This window comes from Aquila chrysaetos, chromosome 10 (genome assembly GCF_900496995.4).
Source record: "Aquila chrysaetos chrysaetos chromosome 10, bAquChr1.4, whole genome shotgun sequence".
NCBI lineage: Eukaryota > Metazoa > Chordata > Aves > Accipitriformes > Accipitridae > Aquila > Aquila chrysaetos.
In genome coordinates, this window is record NC_044013.1 from 1,640,495 (window position 1) to 1,666,916 (window position 26,422).

The 26,422-nt window shown below is 40.9% G+C and overlaps 1 protein-coding gene across 3 annotated transcripts in view; it reads right to left on the reverse strand.

Moving 5' to 3' along the window:
* The window catches only part of STRIT1 (small transmembrane regulator of ion transport 1), a 31,117-nt gene extending 14,926 nt beyond the window's left edge, over positions 1 to 16,191 (reverse strand). Inside the window, exon 1 of one of the 3 annotated variants that reach the window (XM_030028090.1) lies at positions 15,454 to 16,191. The gene's annotated coding sequence lies outside the window, so the exon portion shown is untranslated. Of the gene's footprint in view, positions 1 to 2,615; positions 2,807 to 9,163; positions 9,633 to 15,453 lie in introns of those variants that run through there. The other 2 variants (XM_030028088.1, XM_030028091.2) reach the window with 2 other exon arrangements.
* Positions 16,192 to 26,422: the final 10,231 nt, after the last annotated feature.

The following is a 26,422-nucleotide window of genomic DNA, read 5'->3' on the forward strand; positions in this document are numbered from 1 at the left end:
TAATTTATGAGAAACTGTCTCAGCTGGATTTCTTAGTACTGAGCTTTAGATGACTGGAAGGCGAGCTGCGCTACAAAACGATGGCATGCAAGGCAATGCCAGATTTCAAAGCTGCCACTTTAGTGTCCAAAGTCTCAATGTGCAACGTAGCCTGACCAGGGTTTCCAGCCTGTTCTGTGCAGCCTGCTGAGCCCACGGACAACTGCCTGCCCCACAGGGATGGCAGTACGTGAACAAAGAGCCGAGCATACTTAACTGCAGATATTTGGAGAAAGCAAGCAGCTCTGGAGCCCTGTCCGACGAAATGCTGTGCATCTTCACTTGCTGCTGAACTGAAGAGCATGCAGGATACTAAACACCTCCCAGGAATAGCTCAGCAACCAAAGCTGCCCAGCTCAGGGGTCAGCAGTAGGACAAGTTTCAGATATTCCATATAAAAACTTCACTGAATTTCTTCCTTTCTGGTGATTATTATTCTGGAAGGAAACCCAACCCATCATACACCATAGATCACCATGGGATTTGTGACTTGGGAAATGTCAGCTTTCTGGAGGATGCATTTTATGATTTATACATTAGTGTAACCTGTTGGCGTGGCTTTTACTGTGACAGCTGAAGAAAAATTGGCATTTTCCTCATAATTTAAAGGCATTTAATGTGTCACTCAGATTTGCACTGTATCTTAACTTATTGACCAAGCTGCTAAGCCCAAGTTAAAACGCCAGCCTTACCATGCTGCACATTTTCCATGTGATTTTTCTGCTATCACAAAAACATGAAGTTAATGATTATTGCATTCTGTTTCTCTGGATAAGCAAAGTTAACCTGTAGTGCACCCTGTATGCAGCAAACAGCCTAAGGAAGAGGCCTCGGTGCAGGTGGGGGGGGGGGGCACATTCGCCAGTGGCCAGGCACCAGAGTTGTAACCTCTTCCACTGCTCCATTCTGCTGGCAAAAAGCTGAGAGGAGCCCCCAGCCACCCCCAGTACAAGGACAGACCCCATACTGTTCTGCAGCAGTTGTGGCTGTGACCTATCTTCAAGCAGTCAACTGTGTTCAAGACCTTACATCTTCCAGCCTTCCACTGACACTGGCCTGAAAATCTTCCTCTGGCTCCAGATCTCCTGGAGGTAGGGTACCAGGCAAAAAGAAACAAGGTGCACAATGTCATTTTCACTATTTTTGGAAAATTTTCCAATTCTCATCCTAAAGACTAGCAATTAATTGATGGTTGCAAGGACAGAGCAGAAATGAGGAACACCATGTCTGACCTGCTTGGAGAAACGCTCTCCCTGCTCGGACCAGTCCCCGGCTCCAGCCACCTCCCCTGTGCCCGAGGGTGAAACAGGGCACGAACAAGAACTGCGCCTTCCCTTGGCATTGCCTGCAGCCCAAGGGCAGAGGCGAAGGGAAGTGAATGGGATGAATGACCGCTGAGCTGCTCCCAACTGATTTCTTCTTTTCCCCAGTAGGTACGCTCCCCTCTTTCCCTGTCTTGTAAAGGGACTGTTCTTGCAGGTGAAGTTTAAAGTTTAGTGCTCAGGCTACATTTTTACCATTTCAGACTGAAATGGGCAGGAAAAGCTTCCTTCAGAGGGTGGATGAGGTGGGTAAGCAGCAGTGCAGGAGACCAGGAGCAATGTGGGACACTCCAACAAGGGGTACCTATAGCAGCCCTGTAACTGGGGATCGCTAATTCTCAAGCGCTTGGTTTTTACCATGATGCCCTGGCCATACCCAGACAAAGAGATGGAAACAGCTGGATATTAAATTACACTTTTAGTTGTTCCCTTGTTCTAACTCCTGAAAAACAAATAACCGAACTGCTCAGCTGTGATGTGTGTTCCCGTTCTTGGTTCAGCCCTGAATTTCCTGGTTGAAAACAACTTACTAGACTGAAGATACTGCCTTCAAAGACAAATGCTAGCTTGTATGATTTCAGCTCATGTGCTGAGCAAAGTCATACACAAGCTGAAAACATTTTTATTTCATCTTACTGTGTCCTCTGAAAGAACATTAGATCATGCCAGCAAGGAATACAATGGCAAAACAACTGGCTAAAGAAAAAAGGATATATTCATTAAGATAAGTTGTGAAAGACTTTCTAAAATGCTGCGTTTAAGATTTAAATAATTTATTTCTTGATCTGATCATTCCAATTAACCATAAACACTGGATAAAGATGGAGCAAGATAATTTCAATGTCCTCTTTACAACAAAATGAAGGATTTCTTCAGAATCTTTTATTTTACATTCCCCTTTGAATTAGAAAACTACAACACAACTGAGTATAAACCAGCCCTGGAATTCGAGCCCTAAAGTCACCTACCCTAAACTGCACCTTGCCCAGCAGAAATACCTACAGATATCTTGCTCTTATCCGTACAGATGAGGATTGCCTTTTCCTAAAAACTGGAAAAAGCAAACCTGAACAAGGTTCGCAGTTAGTGAAAGGCAACAAAATGCAAGACCAGAAGAAAACAACTTCTGATAAAGCAAAAATATACTAAGGTCAAAAACATACTAAGATACACTGAACTGTACCAGCTGAGACTCAGCTGTAAGGAGACAGTATTTATATGAGCGGAAGAGAGCTCTGCACACTGCAGACTTACCATTTCTGAATGGGAGCTTAATCTGCATGATCTCGATGCAAGATTTGACACTGTCCTCCTGGAGGGGCTGGTTTAGCGTTCCACTGCGTTTTGTAGACAACTAGTCAAGTCATTTTCTCTCTCCTTTTCCAGGTGACTCTGGCATAAGTATGCCTGGGTTCTATACCTCTGTGGAGACGATGACTTCCTTTTGCAGTCCATCTACTTGTGGGAGAACATGAGATGGATATTTGTTCCCTTCCTTTTCTATAGCTTCTATTTTCCTTTTTAAATGAATCCTCTGTGCTGGGGAAAATATGTGTTTTAAAAATTACCAGAACAAATCACTTAATTCAAAAAAGCTTTGCAAGCCTTGAAAAGCCATTAAAATGTTACCAAGTTTTATCCAACCAGAAATAAAGTTCTCAAAAACATTGAAAAATTGACACTTCCATGCACAGACTAAAACAAAAGTATCTTATTTGTAAGAACATAGCCAGCTTTACTAGCTAGATATGGACTGTAAACACCAGGTCCTTAAAGAAAAGGTAGTGTGAAGAACAGCAGCTTCTACACTTGTGCTGCAGTACCCTCTTGCGACAGACGGTGCAACTTCAGATTTACAGGGAACCCACAAGATGCTCTGTTGCATCATCACTCAGCTGAGGCACTGGAGCTCTATCCACACAAAAAGGTGTGGTGTTGTTTGTTTGTTTGTTTTTTAAGAAACTAAATACTCTGTACTTAAAACTTTTCTCAGGAAAGATATATCTAGTGTTTTGGGGCTTTGAAAAAGCTGAGTGTTTCCTCACTCTGGAGTGTCTTTGCCCCTGTTCAAATGAATCCTACTACACATACAGGAAACGAAGCAGGGCACCTGAACCTCACTGTCCTCAGCCGTGGGTACCTGTGTGCACAAGCCAAGGATGCTCAAAAATGACTGAGCACTGGCATTTTGGCTACTGTTCAGACCACTTGAGTAATTGGGAGCAATACCTACAGGTAGAAACACAGATTTTGGTGTTTGACTTTAATCCTTCCCTGGCTTTCTCATTTCTGTAGGTTCTTTACTGAGAACGTATTTTGTCCCAGACTGAGCTCAGAATTTGATGAGTTTTGCTTTCAGAAGCCAGTTCCACTACTGAATCACAAAACCAAGGGTCAACACTAACTAGCCTCCTCTTTTCCAGAGCAGCCACAGATGGTATGCACTAGTTAAATCTGGCCACTGCAACAGGTTCAGGCTGTTTCCTAAGCAGGAGCCACATATGCACCTACATCATCTCACTTGACTTTGTCCACGGTACACAAAATTTGTGATATTTGCTACTGTTCAGGTTAGACTGAACTGTTGGGATCATAGTAAATCATCCAACTTCTCCAGGACTTCAGGAGTCAGGTCCCACTACCCAAAATCTCTCCTGCCCCAGTCACCTTGCATCAGCCTGCGCGCTCCAGCTCCAGGCTGGGGTGGGTGGTTGCCAGCAGATGGCAACCCCTTCCTGCAGTCCTGGGCAGCTAGGCCAGCGGTGCGTCACAGCTGTACTGAGTGTTTGGCAAAAACAGATCTGAATGATAAAAAAAAAAAAAAAAGATACAAATTAAGTATGTCTATAATTAATTATATTGCATATTATTTACAGAGGAGAAATACTATTTTGTCCTCGATTTTTGGACACATAACACTCTTCTTTGGATACAGAGCCTACAGAAGGAAAATATAGAGCCAGTTTTCCCTTCCTCTCTCACCCACCTATACACACAGATACACATTCTTAGCAAGGTTTTGTTTCTTAAACACTTGAGGAACGGTTCCTTTTCCATTCTTTCAATGATATATCACAGTCACAGACATCAGAATATGATTTAAAATAACCACCATGTGAGAAAAGATCCCAATTTAATCAACATTTGGAAGACAGCTCTTTCTGAACAGCCCTGCCCTGGAAAATGTTTCCATGATCTACACTTCTGTTACACCACTTCTCTTAACCCTTCACTTGTTTTATGGAGCAAAGAATAAATGACAGAACTCACCTGTCTTTCCTCAAAGAATCAGCATGTTTTTAACACACCCCAAATGACAAAGGATGTCACAAGTAAAATTTCACCAAAATTGGTGTTATTTTTTGCTATTTTTACCATTTACATAGGCTTTTCTACTAGCACATTCAGAGTAGAAGTTGCACATATCCCATACAGATGGGATACACACATTTTGCACGCTTTCATTGCAATGCCAACCTTTTAATGAGCAATTTAACACAGAGATAACTTTGTTTTATTAAGATAACCAATCAGTAGTTACTTCAGACAATGGAGGTGAAAGACACTCACTGCGCTGAGCAGGGATTGCACATGTTCTGCTTTCTGAGCTCCAGCCCAGACTGCAACAACCTGCGGTTCCTCTCCTTTGCCAGGCTGCTCTGGCAGCCCTTCCGCAGCCTTTGCTCCAGCACCCTTCTCTGTTTTGCAGTTCTAGATCTGAGCCCAAGAGGCACCAAGAATCCTGCAAAAGACTACACGTTTGGTGAGGGAACTAGATTTGAATTCACTTCTAGCAAAAAAAAAAAAGAATATTTTTTTTTTTAATAGATTATTCTACTTTGTTCTATACATTTATATACAATCCAGTAAATATTCATGATGCTAATGAAAGTGGTAGCAGTGGCACGGTTTGGAGAAGCAGAGCAATTTGGCATTACTTTGCCAGTGAAGGCAGATGGGTTTATAAAATCCTTATTCAAAATATAAAAGGCCAATGGTCATTTTTGTGAGGCCTGCTTTACACACAAAAACTTACCACTAATTCTTCTCTTTTAAATTAATTGCTGCAAAATGCAGAAATTCTTAGTTCAGTAAAAGGCTTTCCTCAGATTCAGTTTATTTTTGTTTCATTTATACTAAACTGAAATAAGCTATCTTTAAACCTCATAAAGAGCATGTTATCTTTTGTAATGGCTTTAATGCTTTAAAAATCATTCTGTAAGTAAAAGGCACACAGATAAGCCCAAAGGCTAGGACAAAAAGGAAAAGATACTTTTAGAGATTTTTATAGGGAGATAATATCTAAAAATAGCCCTTTAATAAGTTATCTTGACATTTAAAGCAAAATCCATGAAGAGAGCAAATATGGGCTGTATTCAGTGTGTGCAAGAAAACAAACCTTCTGGGGCTATATATAGATTATATATATGCAATGTATACTAGATCATATTATTGACAGATAACAAGAAGTTCATGTTTTGTGAGTGTACCTCAGAATTACTTATTTATTTTTATCTGAGCACCAATGCCTTTGCTAGTTCAGCAGGTGCTCCGAAGTAGTTAATTTTTCTAATGAAAAGGTTACAAAATCATCAAACACATTAAAGTCAAAATATTCCATGTGTTACATGAACAATTAGAAGCATCACCAACTGCCAGCAATGGTTTAGAACATACTGAAACCCACATGAAGCACAAATCACTTTTCCTCTCCAGAGAAACTGATGCTGCTGATAATTGATTCAAGTATGCTCTGTGAATACTAGTATTATCATCTATCCTGAAAATGAATTATTCATGCAAAATGAGAATTGTAAAGCTCCAATGCTTATTTTCATGTGAGCATACACATGGGAATGAAATAAAGGAAATAAAATTCTAAATATTTTGAAATTGAACTTTCAGACATTCCCTAAGTGGACTTGATTTTTTTTTTCCTGATAGCTACTTCTGAACAAGCAATGCAAAGTTTAAATGCTGTCAAATGCCAAAGGATGCTTTCTTCTAAATGAATGCTAATTAAATTAGTAGCATAGGTAATTACATTGACTTTAAACTCTGTATGTATTATGTGAGATTAAACCTGAGACAATTAATATTCAATATCATGTGGTTTTTATCTTTTTGTATTGATATATTAACATGTATTTCTTAATTATGTAAAGTTATTAAATTAACATTTTATAATGTACTGATCATCTCCTTGATCACTCTTTCTGCAGTTCCTTTGCCTTGAGCTATTGATTGTGAACCTCACGGCACCAGGTCCTCCTGCATCTAATGAAAACCAGCGGCTACCTGCCATATATAACATTGCATTGTACATCAATCAGTAGGGTAGGAAGAGTTCGCATGTCAGTGCAGGATTTGGTAATATGGCTCTATATACTTTTAAAATAAGCTCAGGTGAATTAAATATGATCCCAGAGAATCCCCATTGAAACAGTGCCCTTCACACACAGCTTAAATTAATCTTTGGATGATCGCTTCTGTGACTCCTTCCAGGAGCTAAGAACTGTCACAAACCATGCCACCCTCTTGTCCTTGCCAACACAACTCTACAGCAGCAGTACTTGTGAAAGAATAGTTCTGTCCAAAAAGCCCATATGCTGCAGATGCAATTGTCTCCTTGGGGAAAGAACAAGGGCAGCACGAACCATAACATTCAGATTTTAGCCAAATCATGTCATGACCTTAAATGTGGCAATGCGTATGGCAATGACAGCATAAAAAAAAATACTTAAAATAGAGTAAAGTAGTCTTAAAAGCCTATTCTTTGGCCTTTGTCCTGTGCCTGACAACTGTCTACGTGCCACCTATAGAGAGAGGGGACTTTTGTGACACCAGCTCATCTCAAATCAGCCACATGTCATCATGTGGAAACAATTTCCAGTCACTATTTGGCTAGACTGCATTTATGGCAGCAACAGGTGAGAAGTGCTATTCCTCTTACTCATTGTCAGGGCCACCGTGCCACATGGCCTCTTGATTGATTTTGGGGGCTAATGACTGACAACGTGTCATGTTTCAGGCTCCTACACAAGACTTGTTGATGAACAGTATATTTTTAGTTGATCTGTTTTTAATTTAACTTCTGTATTGCACTTATTGCTGCAAAATCCCTGAACTTCATTCCACATTGCAGTACTGCCACCTTGCACCCCAGTCACTTCAGGGATACCACTCCAAAAGCATGATGTATATATAATATATATATATACATATGTACAAGTCACTAAGATCAGAGGCTTGGTCTCTTTATGCTATGTACTGGACTCTGAAATTGGAGTGATAACATAAGAAAACCTTCACAACTGAGACACCTAAAAATATTATCCTAGAAAATGTCACGCCACCACGCTGGCACCCAGACCTCCATAGCTGGAGCAGTTGCAATGTGAGCTGTGACAGCACGGCATGGCACATCCATGTTCCTGTCCGTCCCATGACAGCGCTGCATGACGCTGCCGCATGCGAGCGGCTCTGCAGGGCTCCAGTAACACCCAGATCCTCTTCTTGAAGGAACTGTTGAAATGTCAGTGTAAGGTATGATTTATGTACCTGTACATTTGTAAGACAGCCCAGCCTCATTCCATAGAGGGAAGAAAAAAAAAAAACAAAAAAACCCAAAAAACTTAGGGAGGCAGCAACCGAGGCTTACATTGCACTGAGATTGCAGAATAAAGCACGAGATCACCTCTAAGCTGAACAGCAACTTTCTGGAGAGTACCCAAGAAACTGAGCCCTGGAACTGCACTGGCAACCTACACAGTTCCCTCTAGCCTCCAAAGTAGTCAATATGCTTTAAAATGTCAAAAAAAATGAACTATCTCCTAATAAAATAGAAAAGCTTGGACAATTATTTATAATACTGATAGAAGCAGCTATTTTTGAAGTTCTTGACTAATTTTCATGAACAGTGTAGGAGAGCCTAGACTTTAAACCACAACTATTTCTACTCACTCTGGCAAGTCATTTATTTGCTTCCTCTTCTGGCTGGGAGGAAGAGCTCTCCCCCTGTTCATTCGGGTCTTTCTGCCAAGCTCACCACAACAGCATCTGACCACAGTAATACCCAACCACAGGATAACCATCTACTGGCATCCCTACCAATTAGAACTCAGACACATGAAAGCAAAATGATCCCATCAAACAAACAGCCTCATCTTTAAATACTGCGCCTGGAAATGCATTTTAAAATTTAGCATGGGATAATATTAACAAATTCCCAGTATTGCACTTATCCCTTATTTAAAAGGCTTAAGATATTATATCCCCTTCTCCTTGTATAAACGAATTCAAGTTATATAATGTATGTGGATTTGCTTTGACCCAATTCCAGATAGCAATATATTATTAAGCCAAGGCTGTACAATTGCAATTTTGTGGAAAACAGGTCAGGATTTTATTACACGTCAAAACTCTCAAACTGTTCTGAATATTTCAAATTAAAAAGGCAAGTAGAAAATAACCCTTGTGTTGGAATGATCCTATTGCATTACCTTGCTCATGAATTTATATTGGGTGCATTTTTTTATCAGTTCTTTTGCTACTTTTCAACATCCATACATGCACTTTGTTATGACAAATTGTGGGACAAACCAGGGCTGGGACTGCACAGATACAGAAGGAGGGCAGCACTAGTGGCCTGGCAGCTCCTGCTCTCCCCACCAAGTGCAAGAGCTTTAGCTCAGATCATGCAATGAAAAGACAGTTTCAGGTAAAGAAGGAGCAGAAAGACAAAGAAGGGATCCAGAGCAAGATCTCACATGCAATGAGCTTGAAGGCTTGCTGGTACCAACCTCATCTCCAGGCAGGACACTGAAGTCTGACTGTCAGGCGGATGTACGGTTCTCAAAGTTCATTAAAAAAAAAAACAGAGAAGAGATCTCTGGAGCAAAACAGGCTTCCTTCCAGCAATCTGAGGAACATAGTTGCCTTTTCACTCTCTACCAACATCTCCTTTGAAACAAAAAGCATGCAGAAAGTCAGACTGCTAATTTCCCCTGCCAACTCAGGGCCAGTCCTCAAGAAACCCATTAAATCCATTAATTTCCAGTCTCATCCTTCTCAATGTCAATGCCACCTGTGAACTGTGTTAGTGGGCTGTTTGTTTGGACAGATTTAGTTTGTCTTATGCTATTACACTGCTCAGCCACTTCCTGGCCTATATTAATCCTCTCTATATTGTTTTTCTACCTTAATTAGTGCTGTTAACTAATTTGCTGTTAACAGCCATTTCCAAGTTCATTGAAGGAGATACCATAATTACGAAGAGTCTCTTTGGCTCTCCACTGCCAATTTTAACATGTATCAAAGAATGTCTAAATAAGCCATGTTAGTCATTGAAATCAATCAGCATATTAGTGCTTCTCTAATTTTTTTCTCTTTTGGGGAAAATATCATCATAATGACATAGATCAAACTAAATACAAATCTTAAATTATGGGACTGTCACCAAACAATGTATCTCTAAACTACATATGGTAGCTGACATTTATGTTCTCATATGCATATCCATTAGTTTCACTGCTTTAGGAGTCACCTAAAAACTATTAATGCTGTTAACAGCTAGACATAGGATCAGTTCCTTGGGGTGGTTCTTCGTACTCCACTGCATTATGCTATGGGGCATAATACACTCGGCACAAGCCAGTGTGTTGTCCTTGGACAAAATAGACAGTCTCACTGCGCACAGATAATATCAGAAAGGTCACGTTCACAGATCAAACGGCAAAGGAAAGAGAAATCCAGCTGGACAACTTAGAAAATGAAAGTCTTTTATATGTCTGATTCATACTTCGTCACACAAAGAGTATCTTAAATACAAGTAAGGGTATGTAAAAGCATAAGGAGTTACACAGAATATAAGCGAATACTGTTTCTGAACTATCCCCTGGTATACCATTTTATCTTTGTGTTGTTACATAGCGTTGTGTGTATTGATTTCATAAGCAGTAGCTGCTCCAGGAAAACAAAGCAAAACAAAGCCAAATAATTTCCCTCCTTATTAAATCTCTTTCCCAACTTGTCTTCTGAATTATTCTTAATAGCCTATTTTCAAAGGATCCCTCTGCACATTCAGATTTTGATACATCCTGCACCTATGACTACTCCCCTACAACATTTGCAGCATTGCTGTTTTAAGGAGAAAAAAAGGACCTTTTCAAATACACTGCAAGGCTGATCATCTAACCTCAAAAAATAACGAAACCATATAAATCTTGGAACACTGTCATTCCCGGTTCTAGGAGGCAGTACCACATTATCTCATATTATCTAATGAGGTAAGAAGATGCCGAACACCATATACCCTGTTTTATACAAGCTGACAGCATCACTGCAGCTAATTTTCATGTCTTCTCTCAAAAGCTCCAGCAGGCGAGCCCAGGGCCCTGGTGTCAGGAGCAGGCAAGGGGAGTTACTGCTGTGTCATGTTTTAGGGGAATGCAGAGACTGAGCTGCTCTGCTACAGAAACCACCTGAAAGTACGTTTCTGTCCAAAACAAAGGAAAGACAAGGCTGTTCAGAATCAAAGGGGAGCTGGGTACATACTGTTTTGGGAAGGAGTTCCGTGGGAAGGAAGGAAGACAGACAAAGCTCAGCAGGGGACAGAGGCAGATGCAGAGGCAAGAAGCAGCCAGAGGAACAGCCATGCTTGTCCCTGCGGGAGAGGACTCTGTAGGAGAAGGGCTGGACGAAAGAGTGATGGAGTAAGAACTGTTTGCCACTTACTTCGTGTATTCTGGTTAACAGAGAAATGGTATTGCACCAAAGACGCATCAATATACCCGATACTATCACCGATTTTTATTTTTTAGGGGAATAGCCTGCTTCCCTCAGTTTTGGCTAGCTACACAACTCAGAAAGGAGATGTGACCGTCCCATGCGGGAGTGAAACAGCACAACCCACAGCTGGCCACTTCTCAGGACAGAGTGAGAAGAGTTCTTCCATGCAGTTTGTGTCTTCTCAGCAACGACGGGACACTTGACTCCCACACCAAGGTTACGTCAGGCAAGATAAAATACAAAATACCTCAATGTAGCAAAAGAAAGGTTTTAGTAGCTCTATCAGCATTATCTTAAACAGTAGAGTTGACTTGGGACAAGACTGCTGAAGTGAAGCAGATAGCTCTATGGAGAAGAGATGGGGTGGTAACATCTGACGTCTTTGTTCAGTTGTAACAAACCATACTTGAAACTGTACAATCGGGCTACTTCCAGTGCAGTATCCCGCCTTATTTTCAAGTACTGCCAGTCATTCCTTGGCTTTATAGAAAAGCATTCATAAAACCCTCCCCTCTGCAATTAAAATGCTTGTAGAGTAAGCGTGGCTCAAGTCTGTCTAAACAGTTGTCATTTATTAACTTATGTTTTATGGCACTAGCACTACAGCTACAATGAATTAGTCATTTATTTATTCCTGACATTTATTATGCTGTCATAAAATTCAGTATTCTGTACAATACAGAGAAAATAAAAGAATTCTCCCATAGCTACTAAAACTTCATGTGTAACAGTTTTCAGAACGAGGCGATTATTGTGTAGGCTGAAATATTACAGAACTGCAGGGGTACTGATGATCATTTCCAAATAACTTAAAAAGTCCTATTAAAATTCATCCATATTCATCATATTAGTTATTTGTCTCCTGACATGTGAAAACTCATTGCATCACAAATTAACAGATTTTCATTGCCACAAATGCATTTCCCCCAGTGCGTCTGGAGCATCTTTGCATACATCGCTACAGCAATGAATTGATCCCTTAGCCCTCCCAGCTAGTTAAGGATTGTTGCCACAAACAAGGCATTGTAAACAATCTTTCTACACGCAAGTCAGACTTCCACGTTCTCATTTTTTTGTGCACCACCAAGTCACCTTCTCAAGGAAAAATGCATTTACTATACAAATTCAGTAAAACATGCTTTTCTACATAATCACTCATTTCCTGGCTGGCACAGGGGAAAGGTGCTGCCACATTTCCAAGGAAGCACAATCTGAGGATTGAGCCAGTTGCTGGACAAATTAAGCTAAGGTCTAGGAGCAGGAATCCTCCTATGGACTCTCCTTATGGGACAGATTCTACTGCTGTTTCACAGAGACTATTTGCTCCACATCCAGGAAACATGTCCTCTTCAGTCTGCTTTCCCCACAGCCACCTCAGCAACCTGCCTGGCTCCTGCAGCAGCTTTCCTCCAGAAAGGAAAGCCCAGGACTGCCGAAGGTGAGCGTTCCTGCTGGGACCTCCGGTCAGAGCAGCTCAGCTCCCTCAAGGACTTACCCTGGAGACTAAAATTACTGACTGCACAGATCCTCAGCTCTTGAGAGGACGCATGAGCGACTGCCTTGCCTGTTTCACAAACATTTGATTGAAACTGAGCTTTTAGTTTGAATAAAAAAAAAAAATACCAAAACACGAAACATTTTTCTCTGCTGCCCTATCCCAAGATTAAACACACTACAACCCCCTAAAGCAAATGCTGAGGAAATAAATTATCCTCTCTGATTCAGTAATACTTGAACGTGTGTAGGGAATCAAGGACTATAACAAAGTTGCTGATCATCTAATAAAACCAAAGCAGGACTATACATAGTACATTTGGCAGAATTGCTTAACTTGAGACGCATGAATCCTTAAGAAAGTCAGGCTTCACTCCCTTTATCCATCAAAGGTCTTGCCTTCAAACAGGGCTCGGCACACTGCAATCCTATCACAACAGTAGTATTTAATTGTGGGAAGTTAGATGATATAGACTTTTCTATCCCTATCCAACAATTTGCAGATTCAAATATGTATTCCAAACAACACATTTTCCACCATCTTTTCCCACCTCCTCAGTTACTGTCATTTCCAGGTACATGTCCTCCTGCCTTTGTTTTAAAAAGAAGTGGGTGCCTGTCTGACAAGAGAGCTGCCATACCTGCTGATTTTATCAGCACATACCTTTCATATTCAGAGCAGTGGCTGTGGGAGAGGGGCTTTTGAGAGTTAGCCTTTGTTTTCAAATGCAGATTCATTCACGTTTATTCCACTGAATTTTAATCTAAAGTATAATATTCTGCATATGCCACTCTGATTCTTTTTTCCAGTTTCCAGAAAGTTAAAACATTTGACAAGGGGCCAAAAGAGACAGAAATGTCTGAGTTAGTTCCAACTGTACCTAGAGAGCTGCTTTGCTGGTCTCCATAGTTACAAAAAAGTTGAAAAATAATAATCAAGTGTTACCTTAAATGCTCCCATCCAGAATGAAAAAATAAAAATGCTCAGAAACTCCCAGTGTGACAGCCCACTGAAGCGTGACTCCGCTTCTTTCTGCTCCTGTGGGCTGACTCTATCCCTCCGGATTAGGTGACGGTGGACACTTGCCACCTTGCTCTGGGCAGAGCTAGGATTTGATATATCTCTATTGCAGCCCAGAATGCAATTACACTCCCATGCATGCACTGATCTTATTGGGTTTTAATAGACATCGTTCGCTTCCTTTGGCTGCCTGAAACCACACAGCTGGCAGCTTCGACTTTACACCTACCCTAACACTGTTAGCTAGCAATAGGCACACAAGAATCCTGCCCAGGTACTGCTGCTATCTCTGCACTCCCTGCTGTCCTTGCTCAAAAACCTGGCAGCTGGGTCCTCCCTGCGGCCAGCCACCAGCACCGCTCCAGGCACCCCCAAACTCAGGACAGCCCCCATGCTTGTGCTGTGTTTGGGTGGAGCAAAAAGCCCTGACAATTCACAACTGCGAGGGGCAAAAAGTGACGTAAGCTGAGGGAACGGTTTCAAAGCTCCAATAAAGCCCTCTGTCACAACCAGAACTGGAGGCTGTGATCCGTTAATTAGGCTGATCAAACAGAAGGTAAAATACATGCCATGTAAAGCTAAAGCCACCCTGCAGCTTGCTCCAATACGGATGAAATTTTGTTTTCATTTATAAAAGGGCAAAGAACAAAGTCTCTGACTCAAACTAAAAAAAAAAAACACCAGGAAATCTAAATGCCAAACATTTCAGAGACACCCCAGTTGTGCCCCACACCTGCTTGCTCTCTCAGCTGTCCTGGAGCAGCAGGAGCTGTGATGAAGACCAGAGAGGAAGCAACATCCACCACGGGCAGGACTGACCATGCACACCTAGTTTGACACAAAGCTCATCTGTACTATCGTGTGTTCAACCCCTCTTTGGCTCTTTCTGTCTGCACCTGGGGTGTGAAGGCAAGCAAGAGAGATGTGCTTCACCCAGGGTGAAGGGGGAATTGACACCAGAAGCGTCCTGCCAGAAGCCAGTAGCTTCACATGTACCACCAAATAGAGTACATTTGGTCTCTGGCTCTTAAAGATGCTAGCTCAATGCTTTGGCAGATCATTTTTGTCTTCCTACTAGCAACGCTATCCCTGCTGATGAACAGGTGTATTAAGTCTTGACAACATAATAAATTCACCAGTGCAAAGTGGCATATGCCAGGGCTGCCAAATGGAGAGGCCATATGGACAGGCCACTGTCAAAATAAAACAAAACAACTTTTTGTCTATCAACAACTTTTTGTCTATAGTGTGGAATAGCAAAAAGGAGAGGAACCGTGCATGACATAGATGATGGAGGAGAAATTCTAAACAAATTTTGACATTACAGAATATGTCACTTCACTAAATCTTCCAAACCTGACACCCCTGAGTATCTCCAAATAGATCTATTAAATACATTGAGGTTTGAACCAGTCCCATGGAAATGAAAGGATCCATTTCAGTTTAGAGTAGCTAAGAGTATTAGTCAGACTTGCACTGACAGGCAAGTAAAAATCCCAAACTGCAAAAGGCATCAGAATGACAATACAGTTGCTGACGGAAGTCTGTTCTACAAATATGCTATAGTCCCTGGCAGGGTCTGCAGCAAAGACATTTGACAGTTGACACAAATTTGCCGTGCAAAAGTCACAAAGCTGGATCAATCCTTAATGTCTGAGCAAGCAACTTACTAAACTTCAACAAATATATGTTTGGCAGCTATTAAGTTATTCTGCCAGTTCCATAAAGGTGTGAGCGTTGCTCAGGGAGCCAGGTTAAAACCCCAAACAGTTCCTGTCAACATCCTACCACACTTCTGTCGCTTCACCCCATTCCATTGCCAGTCCTTTCAGCATGGTCTTTGAATTCCTGTTAAGCTCATTTGTACCCAAGAAGCAAGCAGACACGTTTGACAGTGATGGGAGATGGCTTCACCACTACGGAAGAAAGCAGCAATAGGATTCACTTTTTATTGAATTGGTTTTAGAATTAGTCAAACCATTATTGATGATTGGCGATGACTGATATATAACTAGTTTGGATTTCCCAATTATTTTTCCAGAGAAGGTCTCTCCTCCACAGAAGGAAGACAACCAACCTCTTACCAGATTTTCACTCCCCCCATAGCCAAATCCAATGGTGATCTTTTGGTTTTGTTCAACAGACCATTCAATCAACTATTGTCTTGCCCAGCAACTTTTCTTCAGCCTCTTAGATGGAATAGCATAAACAGAATATTATTAGGGATATATATTTATCCCTTGAAGTTTCTCCAGGGTTTGTTAATTTCTCCATACCACCGCTTCCAAGAAAGGTATTCCAACTACACCAGCAGTGATTTTTATAGCAAGCGATTAGGTTAATTTGTCTATTTTTGACAAAAATGTTTAAATTGATACCTTCTTACACGCTTTTCTTCCATAGCTTTTCCCAGCAATGTTCTCTCTTCTGCTTCCTCTCCATATTATTTTGTGATGAACCAAGCTGCGGGTAACATTTGATCTATGCAGACTACAACAAACCATGTTTGCATTGGGCCAGATAGCCAGATTTTTCACCACTACACACAACATAACAAAACCTGGCTGCTCTCGGCCAGACGGTCAATTATCCAAATTGAGCTCTATTTATTAACAGATCTTCTATTCATCTTTCATTCTCAGTTTCAGACTTCTCCAAAATCTTTCCCCATGTGTGAGACTAGGTGATTTCTATGCACAGGCTGTGCAATTGAACAGATGGATCTGACAGCAATGGCATATTCTTCCACAAAAAATGACAGGATAATAAGTGGAGATCTTGTTAAACTTGGCTACTGTTAACATAACTGCTTGTTTACTAATATTTCACAGCAAGTCAGACTTACTGACAGTGCTTTATTTGACAGCCACTGAATGTATTGGCAGCTGCTTTTTCTTAGGCTTAAAGAAATAAAGAAGAAAAAAGAAACAACAGAACTTTCTGGAGGTAGTCTGGTTTGGTGTTTTTTTTTCTTTTTTAATATTTCAACTGTCATTGATCAATATTTGGAATCAAATATATACAGAGAAGCAATTCAGAGCAAAATCACAAGACCAAACAATCTTTTAGAAATGAAAAACCAGCTTAACTTTGTTTTCTTAGGAAGAAAAGCATCAACTGTTTTAGTATGCATTTCTTTTCAACAGGAGACTAGTCTTCTATTTAAAAAAGAGTAGCAGTGCCAAATCCAAAAATTGAGGGATTTTAGAGGGCCTGGAATCTGATAAGCAACACAGTTGAAGGTGTTCCTCCCGACTTGTGCTTTCTCTGTTTTTCAGATGAATTGTATTCAAGGTAGTCCAAACGGGAGTTTTAAAACATTTTGGAGTATTCTCCCCGGTCTTTTACTAGAATGGCATAAGTACACACAAATCCTTTTGGATTCTTTAGTGGTTCTGAGTCTAGACTGAATGTTGCTCTCCTTTTTCTGCTATTACCTGCATAAAGTATCCCATCCCTTTGCTGTTATTACCCATGTAAGAATATCCCAGCCTGTCCCTTCCCCTAGACCTACCACTCAAGCCGTCATCATCATACAGACATGATGCAGGTGTAAGAACAGTCACTTATCTGAATGCAGTAGTTGTGGCTGCAAAACAGGAATTTTTGTTTGTAATTTAATGAGATACTGGCATATCGGAAGAATATTGAGACAATATATTGTCACAAAAGAATGAAGAGGAGGATGTAACCTGTTCTTTGGCACTCTGCGCACAAGTGTTGCAGCATGCAACTCCTGCCCTCAAAGATCCAATTCCAGCCTTAAAAGTTCAGTTCACATTCAGAGGAAGCCATAAAGGCTTTAATAGACTTACACACTGAGTAATCCTGCTTGGTTCAACATAACATGACAAAAATACCAAGTGTGCTTTCCGTTAGGATTATTTTTTTTTACATCTAAGTACTAGTCTATTGTACTCTTGTCATGATACAAACCTGTTGCTCTAAACCAATGTGCATCTTAAAAAGCATAGGCAAGAAGCAAATTTCCTTCTGTCAGCATCCTGAAAGTACAGGAAAATACAGGTGAGCTCCTGCAAGCCTTTCCACACTGCTCCATCTCTGGAAATGATAAAATTCCAAAACACAGGGCCTGTGTTTCAGGGACCTCACAGTGAATGTGGGCGAGTCAGGGCCAAGCTGGCATTAGAGGGCAGAGCTGGAGGGATCTGCCTCCCCCTCACCGGCATCCAGCTCCTGGAAAAAGACATTCATGTCTTTTAATAAGCTTGCTCTCCATGCTCATCAGAAACAAAGAAATCTCCCCCCCCCCAACACCACCCCAATCCCTTGCTCCTTCTCCTTTACCCACAGAGGCTAACCTGGCTCTCTAGTACTTGTGTGATTTCTACTTGACTAGTCTGAGACTGCATCCAGAGCATTTTGATGCATGCCCAGGGGAATGAATACCTATTGAGTGTCTAGATCTGAGGTGGCTGGAGATGACCCAGCAAGCAGAGACTTTTCCAAAGATGCTGCTTAATTACAAGTCATTAGGGAGGTAACGGAGTCTGTAGCATCTCAACAACAGTCATCTTGCCACTATCACATCCTTCTGCTTTACTTTACAGGGATAATTACCTGCAAACTTTCTTTTTGGAAATCCCTTCTTCAAGCATTATCTTTCAGCATAGCCTAATTTGATAAGAACCAGCCTCGAACTCACTGGAGTCTAGCAGCAAGCACACATCATCCTCCCTTTCCTCCTTTAGCCATACCTGGAGCAGAAATTCATACTGTTCAGAATTACATGATACTGGCTTATATTACCAACATCCTGATGACATACCACCATGCTGGTTTTGGTGCCTTGGCTCTGGAAGGCAAAAAGATAGAATTTGTCTGGTCTTATTCCTGCTGTATGGGTGACTGGATGCATTCCTTTTACTAAACAAAAGGACAGTCTCATTTTATTCATCTGACAAGAACAAACACCTCCTGCTGCCCCCTTCTACAATCATAAGGAAGAGAGATTGTCGCAGACCTCGCCAACACCTATCCTGAACACGGTGAGGAATCTTGGAAGCTGATGGAGCCTGGGGCTGCCAGTCTGATATGAAACTGTCCCCCTTGACAAAGGATTTTCCATACATGCAGCTCCTGAACTACTCAGAATTACACAGCAAAGTTTTATTTGGCAGAAACTACAAATCCTTCTAGAACATATATCCATTTGGCAGCTGCAGTCTCTGGACTGAATGTTGAGCCTGGCAAGGCTTTAATGGATCAAAAACCCAGAACTACTGTGCTTACATCATTGTTTTCGGCAAGTCATACCAGCACTTTCTCCACAATTCTTTCACTTTGAAACAAATGAAAATATATTTGATGTGTATGACCAATGACTAAGAATTTTGGTCTAAATCATACTGTTATGTAGCTCAAACAAAATACATAAAGTTATTCCTTGTTTAAAACTTCACATTCAGAAGCAGAAGTCAGCTACTGCTTGTATTTATTCATCCTGCTAAGCATTTAGCATCTCTACTAAGTGCAACAGAAGGTGCTGCCAAAACCATCGAAGAGATAGAAACCATTTCACTTGGCACTGGACTGAATCCCTCTGCATGATTCCTAGCAAAGACCTACAGCAGAGGAGGGCTTGCATCCTACAGGCCTGATAATGTATGAACCTGAATTACTGGCAAAAGAAAAACACACTTTCACATCTTTTGCGTAAAAAAAGAAGTGCCTTTCAGCAAGGAAATAAAAGGTACAATTTACTGGACATGTGTGCATCAGGCCTTTTCCCTTCACTCCTGCTGTCAAGTCTAGCAGTATTCCTGCTGCAAAGCTGGCTCAGTACTGTGCTTGGCACAGAGAGACTGAGCATGGAGGCCAGAGGCAAAAGAGACTGCTGAGGATTTATCTTTCAAATTAAAAACTATATTAATGAGTAAATCTTGTTTTATCTCATGAAAGCACATATTGGCTTCAGGGAAATCCAGAAAGATGAATTCCTTTGCAACTTTCTCTCACACTGTTGTGGATGGGGAAGGATCCCACTGCAACAAAGCTCTCATGGCTCCAGTGTTCCCACAACTCAAACATGCAAATCAGTGCAGCAGCTTTAACTCTTGATTGCCTGGCTTTACTTACGTGGCTCTGAGGCATTTTTGTCTTTGTCCCTTTTGCCCCTTGAAGGGTGCTGGCAGCCTCATCCCAAACTGCTCTCAGATTTGGTTTTTTGTATTCCACCAGCAGATTCCCTGTGTTCGCTTCAACCTTTCTAGTTGAGGACAAGATCTCTGAAGAACAGCAGACACTTTCTGGTCGCATTACATTTCTTCATCTGGTGAGATAACATGACAACAGATTCTCTCTGCTCATGCTTCATAAATACCCTCAAACACTGTGCACTTTGCGTGTGTGTACAGTACTAAGAGAGCTGGCAGTGCGACTACTGGCTCAGCACTCCAGCTTTAGAAAGCTAATGAGTACCCAATTAAAAACAGTCACCTTATGCACCCTGTGCATACAGCCAGAGAGTGAAGAGTCTCCTCCAGAGGGCAATACACATCGAAGTGGGCTGAATCTTTACCCACTGATACACAGATCAAACCACGAAATCGTAATGATTATCTTCCAGGATTAGGAATGCAGCTGATTAATGCAAAAACCTCATTTTATGCAAACGCTATGCATAACTAGGTTCTCACTCAAGCTATAGGAAAAAAAGCAGGAGTGCAGGTCAATATTGCTACTATTTATTTAAATTAATTCAAAACAGCACAAGCACTCTCACCCTTACGAAGGCTAGGCATATATTTTAAATATTTAACATCTTAGTCCCAAGACAAAATAAATACAAGGGTCTTAATTACCATCTTCCTTACTCAGCATCACCTCTATTTGAAGATCAGATCTGGAAAAGTACAAAAAACCTGAAACATGTTTTAAATCAAACTTCCATCTCTAGTGTTAGCCTTTTGACTAGCTTTATATGGACTGACTCTGGATAAAGTAGTCAAGAAACAGACTTTCATCCTAGCACACATCTGGGGAAACTCCATGAACTGCAGTAGTTACACCCCGGATCCGCACTGACTTAAAGAACCCAAGTTTAGCACTTGATTGTATTCTCTCATTCTGCTGAACTCTGCCCTGCAAGAGGACCCACTCGGATGCAACTAAATTTTCATTTTACTGAAAAATATATTAGTAGTGCTGAAAATAAAAAAGTCAAATTAACATGACTTGCAGACACTCTGCAACTCTCTATATTCTGTTTTCTCAGCAGAACTTCTCCACTGAATTTAAAAGTGTCACTTTAGACTAATACATCTTTAACTGAAATAAGATTTTGGCTATAAATGTTTAAGATGTGAAGCACTAAATTAAAAAAAAGAATCCACTTTAAAAACCCTGTAAGCAAAATGAGTGCTTGAAAACTAAGCACGAATTAATCATCTGCTTCAAGACATCTGCTTCCCTTAAAAATGTGCTTCCTTAAGACTATTATTCCTTAAAATGGGATCACATAAATACCGTCTGACTTTACTGACAAATTTAAGTCTATATCCAGATGTACTTAAATTAACCATCCAACCAATGCCATTACAGCACATTGCATGAATCGGGAGCAACAGAGCTTCAGGGAAATAATTGTCACACGGAGGCGATGGAGCAGATCTAATTCAGTGCTTTATCTCTTGTACTGGTCATAACATGGAACCAACAAAGTCCCATGCAATGCTACATGAGTGTTTTGTCCAAGCTGGGGGGCTTTCCTCCTGAAATCTTCTGCTCTCTTGTACCACTGTACAGTCTGAGTGGGAACCAGCAAGGTGCCCTTGACCATCAGTGGCACAGCCTCCAGGAAGCTCACAGACTGCAGAGACGTTCCAGACTACTGCATTGACCTGGAACCAAAGTTCTGGCCTGTTAAGACACCAGAGGTCCCACTCGTGTGTGTCATTCTGTACATGGCCATGTACCCTGCGCGCCAGGATTAGATCTTACTGTTTTGAGTACGAAGGAATTATTCCCATGTCATTATAAAGTCTGAAACAGAAGTTCACATTGCTTTTAAATGCACCCACCAGGAAAAACAGGATTTATCTTTATTTGCAAGGGCTCAGCAAAGCAACTTGTAAAACTTTAGTCAATTCAGAATCTCAAACTCCCTTAGACCATTTTCACCATTCCTTACCCCTGTGTCTTCACTGTACACACATATGTGTAAACCAAAGCAGCAAAAGCAGGCATTAAATCAACATAACTCCACTTGCAGAAGAGGCTGACTGTACTCCTCAGGCTGGATCTGGACCCTAGGAATACTGTTAGGACTACAGCAGTGATTGAGTCAAGTCATAAAGACAAGTCTCTGCTGCAAAGGGTTTACATATTAAAACTCAAGCTGTTCCTTAAGCAAAGGACTAACAAAGCCACTGCAATACCTACAGCTGCCCTCCCACCCCTCCCTTCCATGACCCCTTCTTATACATGCTTCTGACATGAAAATATTTGCAAAACAACAGCAGGAGAAGGCAAGGTAATTCAGCTGTAAGCTGTACCTGGACTGTAAATTCTCCTGTTTGGTCCACAGCTATACCAGATACTAAACTCACATACTAAAGAACACATTTCAACTTCCACAGCTTTTTACACACACACACACAAAAAAAAAAAACCTCCATGCTCAACTAGGCCAGCGCAGGCACCGCCCATTTTCATTTATTTCTGTCTCAATCAACACGGGACTTTAAAAGATAATCTCTGACAGAAATTCAATTTATTTCTCCTTCTACATGTCTAAGCAGATCTGTAATCAGTGTAATCACTTTGCCACACTGTCTCATACATGTGGCCTGAGGGTCCCGAACATTGTTTTCCCTGTTGCAAATACGAACAGCATTAAAATCTTACCAAAACAAATCCAAATGAGCATCGGTCCAAGAATAAAACTGACCCAACATGCTTCTGAGGGAAATTCTGGCTGTTCTTTCTATGGCTTTCACTTTTTAAAGAATGAAATGTTTTATTCTTTTACAACTTAATCTTATTTAAGATGAGAATGGGAAACTAATGAAGAAAGGTCTCTGACCAAAACATTTTAAGATACAAAATATGTTTCTTACTAGGAGGATTTATGATCCTGTAAGCAGTAAAATGTGCATAGATGCTTGTTCAGAGTGAGAATAGAAAGAGAGACTTGAGGATGAAGTAGGTACCTAAGCCCAGGGATCTGACCTGCCATTTGAGCCCCTGGTCTGCCTCAAGCTGGGCTCTGGCACGCAGCAGAGCCTGGGATGTAAGGATACCTCCTCAGCTGCTGGTGTGCCCCCCTGTCGTGGTTTAACCCCAGCCAGCAACTAAGCACCACGCAGCCGCTCACTCACTCCCCCCCCACCCAGTGGGATGGGGGAGAAAATCGGGAAAAGAAGCAAATCCACAGGTTGAGATAAGAACAGTTTAATAGAACAGAAAAGAAGAAACGAATAATGATAATGATAACACTAATAAAATGACAACAGCAATAATGAAAGGATTGGAATGTACAAATGATGCGCAGTGCAATTGCTCACCACCCGCCGACCGGCACCCAGCTAGTCCCCGAGTGGCGATTCCCCGCCCCCCCTTCCCAGTTCCTATACTAGATGGGACGTCCCATGGTATGGAATACCCTGTTGGCCAGTTTGGGTCAGGTGCCCTGGCTGTGTCCTGTGCCAACTTCTTGTGCCCCTCCAGCTTTCTCGCTGGCTGGGCATGAGAAGCTGAAAAATCCTTGACATTAGTCTAAACACTACTAGCAGCAACTGAAAACATCGGTGTTATCAACATTCTTCTCATACTGAACTCAAAACATAGCACCGTACCAGCTACTAGGAAGACAGTTAACTCTATCCCAGCTGAAACTAGGACACCCCCACATGCCCTGCTTTTCCCCCCATAGCCCACACTGTGCCCCAGAGCCATGGGGCACGCCTAGGGCAGTGGGCGCCCAGAAGTGCTGCAGCAAGCCTCGGTGCCCTGCGGCACCAGGTCTTGGTAATCACGGTGATGGACATGGGCAGAAAGAGGCACACTAATGACCAGTCACCCTTCTGCACGAGGAGAGCAACAAAACCAGCCTTGGGCTCGTTAGCACCCAAACAGCATCCACACATCACCTCATGCTCGCCCCTCACAGTAGAAAACCTCACAGCAGCTGATACAAGAAATGCAATACAGAAAAACTGGGGGTTTGTTGGGTTACAGTTTGGGTTTTTTTTTAACTGTCTTGGAAAAAACGAGGGTTCTCTGGACAGCAGCAACTCCATCTCGAGCACTAGGCAGCTTTACCATCCTCTCAGAGCTGTGCAGGCAGACTTTACAAAACCTGACCTTGAAAATATAGCATTAAAATGTTACTCCTGAGTGATGAGCATGATTTATCACCTCATCTGATCAACCGTATGGGTCATGTCACACCACCTCAACACTGCTGAAATGCAGCATAACTGGCCAAAACGAAACAAATGCTTTAAAAAAAAAAAAAAATTGTTCAACATATTTACTTCTGTTTCTCACGCGTTCTAATGCCTAAAGCTAATGCCTTCCCCGTCCCATTGCCCACACATAAATCACTCTTCTGGCTACTGCTTCAGTTCTTGTTCGATACATCAGTGGTGAATCTGACTGGGCAATAAATGCCTCCTCAGCCTGTTAGGATGAATAGAAGAAACAGAAAAACTTCCCAGCAGATCTTTTCATGTCTTTGCAGTGCATTTCTATCAGAACACAGGCTCCTCTGCCAAGAGTGAAGAATGTGAAATTGGATCCCTAACATTAGGAGTGTTTTGTACTGCTCTTAAAAGCAGGGGCATTAGATATTCCAGTAAACAATCACATAAGGGTAACTAGAGACCTTTTTTGCTTTTGAATTAAAAAAATATAATTTCTTAAAAGTAATATTCCAATCTCATTTTTGCTGCTATTAACTGTTCTCTGCAGATTCCTGAACAGATTAATTTATGCATTCTTTCATAAACTAGAAAAGTAATTTAGGGCTGCTAACCCAGGATGTGAACCACTAGCCTTTACTAGGTGAAAATAATTGCTTATTCCCCTCTTCTGATTTTTCCTGCTAGGCAATAAACGTATGCATTAGATGAGAAAGGGTAAAAACACTTTCAGCATTCATAAGATAGTCTTGCTTTTAAAAATACTTGACAAGACATACTAGAATAGTACAGATCCTTAGCGACGAAAAATAGTTTCTTCCAGCTAATTTATACCTACATGCAATTAGGATGGAGACAGCTTGAAAAGGAAGTTTTAGAGGAAAATAATCCATTTTCAATTGCTATTGAAAGGTATAGGAAACAAAATACTACAGAAGTTAGGAATCTGTTAAAAAGCTGCTTTTCTTTTCTTTCAAGAGAAAGAATTTGAACTGAATAATACCTTTGTTTGGTTTTGTGTTCTGTCACTTCACAACTGAGTTTCTGAAATAAGAGTATGAAATAATCAGAAGAGTTATCATTTGCATCATCCTTGGTGCACTGGCTTTTAATTTTCACAAAGGTCATTCATTCTTTTGCATAAGAGATAAATATCACCCCTTTCAGCAAATGCATAATCTTAATGCAAAGTTTCCAACAGCACTTAGCCACTCATGCAATTTATTTGTAGCTCCTTCCTTCACTGTGCAAAAGAAACCTTGGCCCTGGCCATTTAAATGATTGTTTAGGAATAGACATACACAAAAGCTTGTCGTTATTTGTAAGAGTTCCCAGCAATCAATTATTCTGTTCAGAATTAGGGAAAAATGGCAGAAAAAAATAGCAAACAAAAACCTATTCAAATCAACAGGCACTTGTATCCAAGAGTTTAAAAATCATTGGCTGAGAGAGATGCCCCAATATTTAATTTTTGAATTTTCAACTGTTCAGAAAGTTGCACGGGGCTGAAATAAAACTAATATGTATCAATATTTAAAAGAGTAAATGCAACAAGAGAGATAACTCTTGCCTAAGAGACTGATATAAAAGCTGGGCAAAGTAATGAATGTAATTTAAAAAAAAAAAGGAAATATTTATTTAGAAAAGGAGGGTAATGTAATTAATACCAAACAAAATGGGATTAAAGAAACTAGATTTACTGGACATCTTGTTTTTTATGAATTATAACATTTCAGTCCATACAGGTAAGAGTGATGATGATTATCTGTATTTAGTCTTCCATAAAGCATTTAATCAGATGCTTCATGATATTTTTATCAAGAGACTTGAATGACACATGATCATTAGGACACTTGCTAGAAGAGCACAAAGCTGGTTAGCAGCCAGATCTCCAAATAGAACTACAGAGAGTGAATCAGTGGTGAGCAAGAACATTTGTATTGGGGTCCTGTATGACTTAGACATTGGCCCTGTGCTGTATCAATGACCCGAAAAAAAAAAATGTGTTAAATTGGTGATGATTAAAGCTTGCAGAAGAAACAAAAATTTGAGGAATGCAAAATAATAAACAGCATATTTCTGAGCTGAATAGCAAGGTAAAAAGGTAGCAAGGAAAAATACACATCTCAATGAATCTCAGAAGGAGAAAAATGCAAATCATGTTTACAAAAGTAGACCTCCATCCTTTAAAGAATTAAAAAAATAGTTGGGAGGCATGGTAGATACCCACTGCACAGATGCTTCAACCGCAATATTGCGGCCGAAAAAGATTAAATGCCCTCACATTATAAATACAACCACAATCTGGTACAAATCATGTTGTCTCCACGCTTTCCACTGACATAACTGCCCCTGATATGCTGCAACTAGTG